The 7385-nt window shown below is 55.1% G+C and overlaps 1 protein-coding gene across 1 annotated transcript in view; it reads right to left on the reverse strand.

Annotated features, from left to right (window-relative positions):
- LOC139759274 (solute carrier family 35 member F2-like) overlaps positions 1–7385 on the reverse strand; it is a 67764-nt gene that overhangs the window by 47138 nt on the left and 13241 nt on the right. The gene's annotated exons all lie outside the window — the stretch shown is intronic.

The raw sequence follows: 7385 nt of genomic DNA on the forward strand, positions 1-7385 counted from the left end.
GCAAACACACATATCAGTGTGTGTAAGCGTGGGTGGAGGATGTTGCCATTAAAGGAAAAAAAAAAAAAACGAAACAAAAAAAAAAAGGGAGAGAACACTACATCTTTTGTCTATTAGTTTTATCTGAGTCCTTGCAAAAGTCTCTTCACGTGCGAGTGTGGGAGACATCTCTCTCATCTTCCAGATCTTGCAGTCTCTTGAGTCAGTGCTGTTACAAAAAGACTGGGTAGAGCCCAGAAACTAGAGTCTCTCGTCTCTCCGAATCCCTCTAAACGAGACTGAGACAGGTAGATATCTACCGTCTCCTAAACCAGAGTCAATGGCTGGAGAGACCGCCATCTCAAAAGTTCCCTGATCCTAACAAATTCTTCTGAGAATGTAGTGAAGACCCAGACGCAGTCCTCAGACAGGCACGCAGACTAGGGCTGTAAGCCCTCTGTTGGGGAGGCAGGAGTACACTCTCTCTCTCTCTCTCTCTCTCTCTCTCTCTCTCTCTCTCTCTCTCTCTCTCTCTCTCCTCCACAGCTTCCACCTGCAGACCGGGACGACGGTGGAAACCGGGACGACGGTGGAGACCGGTGCGACGGTGGAGACCGGTGCGACGGTGGAGACCGGTGCGACAGTGGAGACCGGTACGACGGTGGAGACCGGTACGACGGTGGAGACCGGTACAACGGAAACCGGTACGACGGTGGAGACCGGTACGACAGTGGAGACCGGTACGACGGTGGAGACCGGGACGACGGTGGAGACCGGTGCGACGGTGGAGACCGGTACGACAGTGGAGACCGGTGCGACAGTGGAGACCGGTACGACGGTGGAGACCGGTACAACGGAAACCGGTACGACGGTGGAGACCGGTACGACGGAAACCGGTACGACGGAAACCGGTACGACGGTGGAGACCGGTGCGACGGTGGAGACCGGTACGACGGTGGAGACCGGTGCGACGGTGGAGACCGGTACGACGGTGGAGACCGGTGCGACGGTGGAGACCGGTACAACGGAAACCGGTACGACGGTGGAGACCGGTGCGACGGTGGAGACCGGGACGACGGTGGAGACCGGTACGGACGGTGGAGACCGGTACGACGGTGGAGACCGGTGCGACGGTGGAGACCGGTGCGACGGTGGAGACCGGTACGACGGTGGAGACCGGTGCGACGGTGGAGACCGGGACGACGGTGGAGACCGGTGCGACGGTGGAGACCGGGACGACGGTGGAGACCGGTGCGACGGTGGAGACCGGTGCGACGGTGGAGACCGGTACGACGGTGGAGACCGGTGCGACGGTGGAGACCGGTACGACGGTGGAGACCGGTACGACGGTGGAGACCGGTACGACGGTGGAGACCGGGACGACGGTGGAGACCGGTACGACGGTGGAGACCGGGACGACGGTGGAGACCGGTACGACGGTGGAGACCGGTACGACGGTGGAGACCGGTACAACGGAAACCGGTACGACGGTGGAGACCGGGACGACGGTGGAGACCGGTGCGACGGTGGAGACCGGTGCGACGGTGGAGACCGGTGCGACGGTGGAGACCGGTACGACGGTGGAGACCGGTGCGACGGTGGAGACCGGTGCGACGGTGGAGACCGGTACAACGGAAACCGGTACGACGGTGGAGACCGGTGCGACGGTGGAGACCGGTGCGACGGTGGAGACCGGTACGACGGTGGAGACCGGTACAACGGAAACCGGTACGACGGTGGAGACCGGTGCGACGGTGGAGACCGGTACAACGGAAACCGGTACGACGGTGGAGACCGGGACGACGGTGGAGACCGGTACGACGGTGGAGACCGGTACAACGGAAACCGGTACGACGGTGGAGACCGGTGCGACGGTGGAGACCGGTACAACGGAAACCGGTACGACGGTGGAGACCGGTACAACGGAAACCGGTACGACGGTGGAGACCGGGACGACGGTGGAGACCGGTGCGACGGTGGAGACCGGTACAACGGAAACCGGTACGACGGTGGAGACCGGTGCGACGGTGGAGACCGGGACGACGGTGGAGACCGGTGCGACGGTGGAGACCGGTACAACGGAAACCGGTACGACGGTGGAGACCGGTACAACGGAAACCGGTACGACGGTGGAGACCGGTACAACGGAAACCGGTACGACGGTGGAGACCGGTACGACGGTGGAGACCGGTACGACGGTGGAGACCGGTACAACGGAAACCGGTACGACGGTGGAGACCGGTGCGACGGTGGAGACCGGTACGACGGTGGAGACCGGTACAACGGAAACCGGTACGACGGTGGAGACCGGTACGACGGTGGAGACCGGGACGACGGTGGAGACCGGGACGACGGTGGAGACCGGTACGACGGTGGAGACCGGGACGACGGTGGAGACCGGTACAACGGAAACCGGTACGACGGTGGAGACCGGGACGACGGTGGAGACCGGGACGACGGTGGAGACCGGTACAACGGAAACCGGTACGACGGTGGAGACCGGTACGACGGTGGAGACCGGTACAACGGAAACCGGTACGACGGTGGAGACCGGTACGACGGTGGAGACCGGTACAACGGAAACCGGTACGACGGTGGAGACCGGTACGACGGTGGAGACCGGTACAACGGAAACCGGTACGACGGTGGAGACCGGTGCGACGGTGGAGACCGGTGCGACGGTGGAGACCGGGACGACGGTGGAGACCGGTACGACGGTGGAGACCGGGACGACGGTGGAGACCGGGACGACGGTGGAGACCGGGACGACGGTGGAGACCGGTACGACGGTGGAGACTGGTACGACGGTGGAGACCGGTGCGACGGTGGAGACCGGGACGATGGTGGAGACCGGTACGACAGTGGAGACCGGTACGACGGTGGAGACCGGTACAACGGAAACCGGTACGACGGTGGAGACCGGTACGATGGTGGAGACCGGTACGACGGTGGAGACCGGTACGACAGTGGAGACCGGTACGACGGTGGAGACCGGTACAACGGAAACCGGTACGACGGTGGAGACCGGTACGACGGTGGAGACCGGTACGACGGAAACCGGTACGACGGTGGAGACCGGTACAACGGAAACCGGTACGACGGTGGAGACCGGTACAACGGAAACCGGTACGACGGTCCTGGGAGCAACTGCCTCGCTTTACGGTCCGGGAGCCATGCTCGCTTTACCGGTCCTGGGAGCCACTGCCTCGCTTTACCGGTCCTGGAGCCACTGCCTCGCTTTACCGGTCCTGGGAGCCACTGCCTCGCTTTACCGGTCCTGGGAGCCACTGCCTCGCTTTACCGGTCCTGGGAGCCACTGCCTCGCTTTACCGGTCCTGGGAGCCACTGCCTCGCTTTACCGGTCCTGGGAGCCACTGCCTCTCTTTACTGGTCCTGGTAGCCACTGCCTCTCTTTCTGGTCGTGGGAGTTATTGACTCAACTAGTCTTAAAAATAATGCCTCTCTTCATTGATCCTGGGGAAATACTGCCTCTTTTTACTGGTCATGGGAGCTACTGCCTCGCTTTACTAAAACTGGAACCTCTTAACACCTGTAGTGGTGCTGAGGTCTTCTAGGATCTGAAGAAGAAATAACGTCTTAATGAACCATTTGGTCGTGGTCTACGCCGACGCTTCTGTTGTTGAACTACAACATAAATCATACAGCTGTAGTCTGCCTTCGTGTTGTATAATACAGTCGAAACAACAAATACATCCATAATCACAAGTGAAGGTTTAGGAGGAAGAATGGAAATACCTTACCAGGATCCACTAATGGTCTGTCTTGCCAGCCGGCAATCAGGCTCTTATTGTTCTGGGTTTCTATAAATAAATGTGAAGACAATAGCCTGGAGGCAACAGCCAATCACGGCTGACCCAACCTATTGCCACACACCCGACTGCTAAACACCTTCACACACCCAATTGTAACTTAAACTGCCCACGTACTAACTACCACCAATATCTACATTTTTCATTTTTTCATTGACATTATTTCTGTAGAGTAGCTGATACATTCTTTATCTTTCCCGTATCGCCTCTGCTCCTCTGGCTAAGTACACACCTAATCGGCATATCATTTCAACACTTCCCGAGACACGTCTCGTTCCCTACCTTCCCCTCTCTCACACAGAGGACATCTGTCAAACCTAAACCCGAGATGATCCTGACCCAGTCAGCCAGGCCACAATCCCGGTCCAGTCAGCTAGAGAGACCCACACTCTAGTTCACGACTGCACATTAACTGGGTCTCAATGGGCCAAGTCTTTTCAAAGAAGACATCTTCAACCAAGTTCTCCTGAGTCGACCTTGATTCCAAAGTGAGACGACTTAAAAACAATCAAAGACAAAAAAAAAAACCAGAAATGATAGAAAGATCATAAGATGGATGGCCACAACGTAATTAAAACACAGTGTTAATTACCCCATCTACCGGCCAGAGTTAGTGTATCAACGTCGCTTTCCTCGCCCACTTCCTGAGGGAATGACCAGATAACCTGTGTTGCAGTAAACATGCAAATACCTACTGGCTGGAGATGTGGCTGAAGGCGGCGGTGCAGGAGGCCATGACCCCAGCTGGGTCACGGCTGACGACCAGCTCCCCACCCCACCTCACCTCCCCCCCAGCAGGAGCGACGCCCCAGGAAGGACATCGACATCCGGCACCTTTCATGTGGCAGGAGGCATCAGGACAGCGGCGGCATCCGCGCCCCCGGCGCAGGAGAGAGAGAGAGGCAGGCAGGCAGGCAGGAACCCACCCCACGCCATCCCCAGCCCACCATAACACTGATGTTTCCTCCAGCAGGAGAGGAGCCTGCCTTACCCTGCTACTGGTCTCACTTGGATGTAAACAGTCCCATGCCTCCCCGGGTCCTAGCGCCGCTTATCCTACCTCTATATATACAAAAATAAACCCCTATTGATATAATGAGACTCGTTATGAACACTGAAAGTTCTGCCCAGGAACTTTCTTCCATTATCTATCATATGACTATAATTATCATCATTATCATTGTCATACGGTCACATGAAAAACTAAACTGAATAAGAAAATGATCAAACTGTACATCCTTCCCAGGCTAAAGATGCTGTGGTTACTGTCCACCAACACACAGCTCTCTCCAACCACATGGTCAACCTTAAGATGCTGTTCATATGAAGATGATGATGAGGAAGAGGAGGAGGAAACTGAAGAACAAATTCTACTAATTATCATGACTGTAAAGTGGATGAGGACACAGCTGGTGCTGATGACAATGGCTACGCTCGTATTCAAACACACACACACACACACACACACACACACACACACACACACACACACACACACACACACCAACCATCGTTAATAACATCAATAATTATCAACGTCTCTTTAATATCAATCTTTTTACAACTCTTTCTTTACTTCGCCTTGTAATCTTCTCTACAACATCAGCAACATTATCGAGTTAATTTATTAAACTGTGAATAGTAAAAGCATTAATAATAATAATAATAATCAGACTGATAATACTATTATCATCGATAATATTAATAATAATAATAATAATAATAATAATAATATCAACACGTTCACTAATTCCAATAAAAGCTTACCAAATGAGCCGTGACGTGTTAAGCTGCAAGAAAGAAGATAAGCTGGATATCACCAGCTTAAAATTGCGACTGTCAGCTTAGGGCTGGGAGGGAGCATTTACAGTCGGGGCTCTGGGGACGAAGTGAGAGAGAGAGCCTCTCTCTCTCTCTCTCTCTCTCTCTCTCTCTCTCTCTCTCTCTCTCTCTCTCTCTCTACCCCAGGTGACGAGGACAGTTTATAAGACGTGTGTGTCTGCACCATCTCAAGGCAACAAGCAAGGTTCCCTACACGGGGTCCTTCCGTGAGAGAGAGAGAGAGAGAGAGAGAGAGAGAGAGAGAGAGAGAGAGAGAGAGAGAGAGAGAGAGAGAGATCCCTCCTCCTCCACCCAGACTGCATCACGACCCACAAGCTTCCTCCGGCGCAGATCCTGTGGAGGGGTTCCCACAGAGTGCATCCAGACCCGGTGTGTGTGTGTGTGTGCCCTGGGTGAGGCTCCTCAGCCACAAGGAAGGATCAGGAGTTGAACGCCACGTACGGCACAGAGGATCCTGAAGTGGTGAGGCCCCCCGGGGAATAATGATGTGAGGACACACAGGTATAGTGGCCTTAACACCTCACACCTCACCCCACCCTCACCCCTCCCTCACCCCACCTTAAGGTTAAGGCCGACGTGACTAATGAAGGAGAATCATTATATACCTCTTGCCCTCCAGCCTTCCCCCCCCCCCCCCCGCCTCGTGTAATGGACATGTATCGTTATAACACCCCCCCCCCCCCCCCGTGGGGGAGGGGGTTAAGATTACGTCGTGGGGGGAGGGGAGGAGGGACCTCCCTACATCAACACGAATACGGAAGATGGGGTGGAATGGGGGAGACACGGGTGGGGAAGTGAGGGGGGCATTAAGTCAGGGAGGGGGAGGGGATCTGACCAAAGGGTTACGGCAGCTGAGAGAGAGAGAGAGAGAGAGAGAGAGAGAGAGAGAGAGAGAGAGAGAGAGAGAGAGAGAGAGAGAGAGAGAGAGAGAGGTGAGGGGGGGCGGCGTACATAACAGCCGTACAACAAAACTGCCTCGTTATAACCGTCGGCAACGGTGACATGAATGGCATATGGGGGGCGCGTGTGTGGGGGGTTGGTGAGGGGAAATGGCTCCCCCGGGGTTTTTCTAACCTCTTTAACCCTGGGGTGTGTGTGTGTGTGTGTGTGGGTGTGTGTGTGTGTGGGAGGGGTGGAGGATCTTTACCGTAAGAACACAGGGTAGTCTCGTCTGCCGCTGGTGTGCCCGCCCGCACACCTCTCTGTGTTCTCGATGATCAAGACACGAGAGGGACAAAGCATTTCCACTGGCGTTCCAGCAACTTGTTCTTGGCGGTACCGTGTAACACCTCGCCCGTCATCGAAATCATCAGTTCAGTTAACTACTTCCAACCGGAATAAATCATGTTTATGGAGCCTAAAGAGCTGAGTGTACGATACATCGCCTGATGTTACTGACAAGAAAAAATGTATCATAACTTGTGGAGAGTTCTTAAGACTGACGTGCTAACGACGGTACGTGTTACCACGGCAGGTACACTCAGGGACGTGTTACCGCGGCAGGTACACTCAGGTACGTGTTACCACGGCAGGTACACTCAGGTACGTGTTACCGCGGCAGGTACACTCAGGGACGTGTTACCACGGCAGGTACACTCAGGTACGTGTTACCGCGGCAGGTACACTCAGGTACGTGTTACCACGGACGTGTACATTACCTTGTCAGAGCACATTATACGATGCTCATGTTTACGATAAAAGAAAGCAATTTCATATATACATATAAACATAATA

This window comes from Panulirus ornatus, chromosome 32 (assembly GCF_036320965.1).
Source record: "Panulirus ornatus isolate Po-2019 chromosome 32, ASM3632096v1, whole genome shotgun sequence".
In the NCBI taxonomy this organism is placed as follows: Eukaryota; Metazoa; Arthropoda; class Malacostraca; order Decapoda; family Palinuridae; genus Panulirus; species Panulirus ornatus.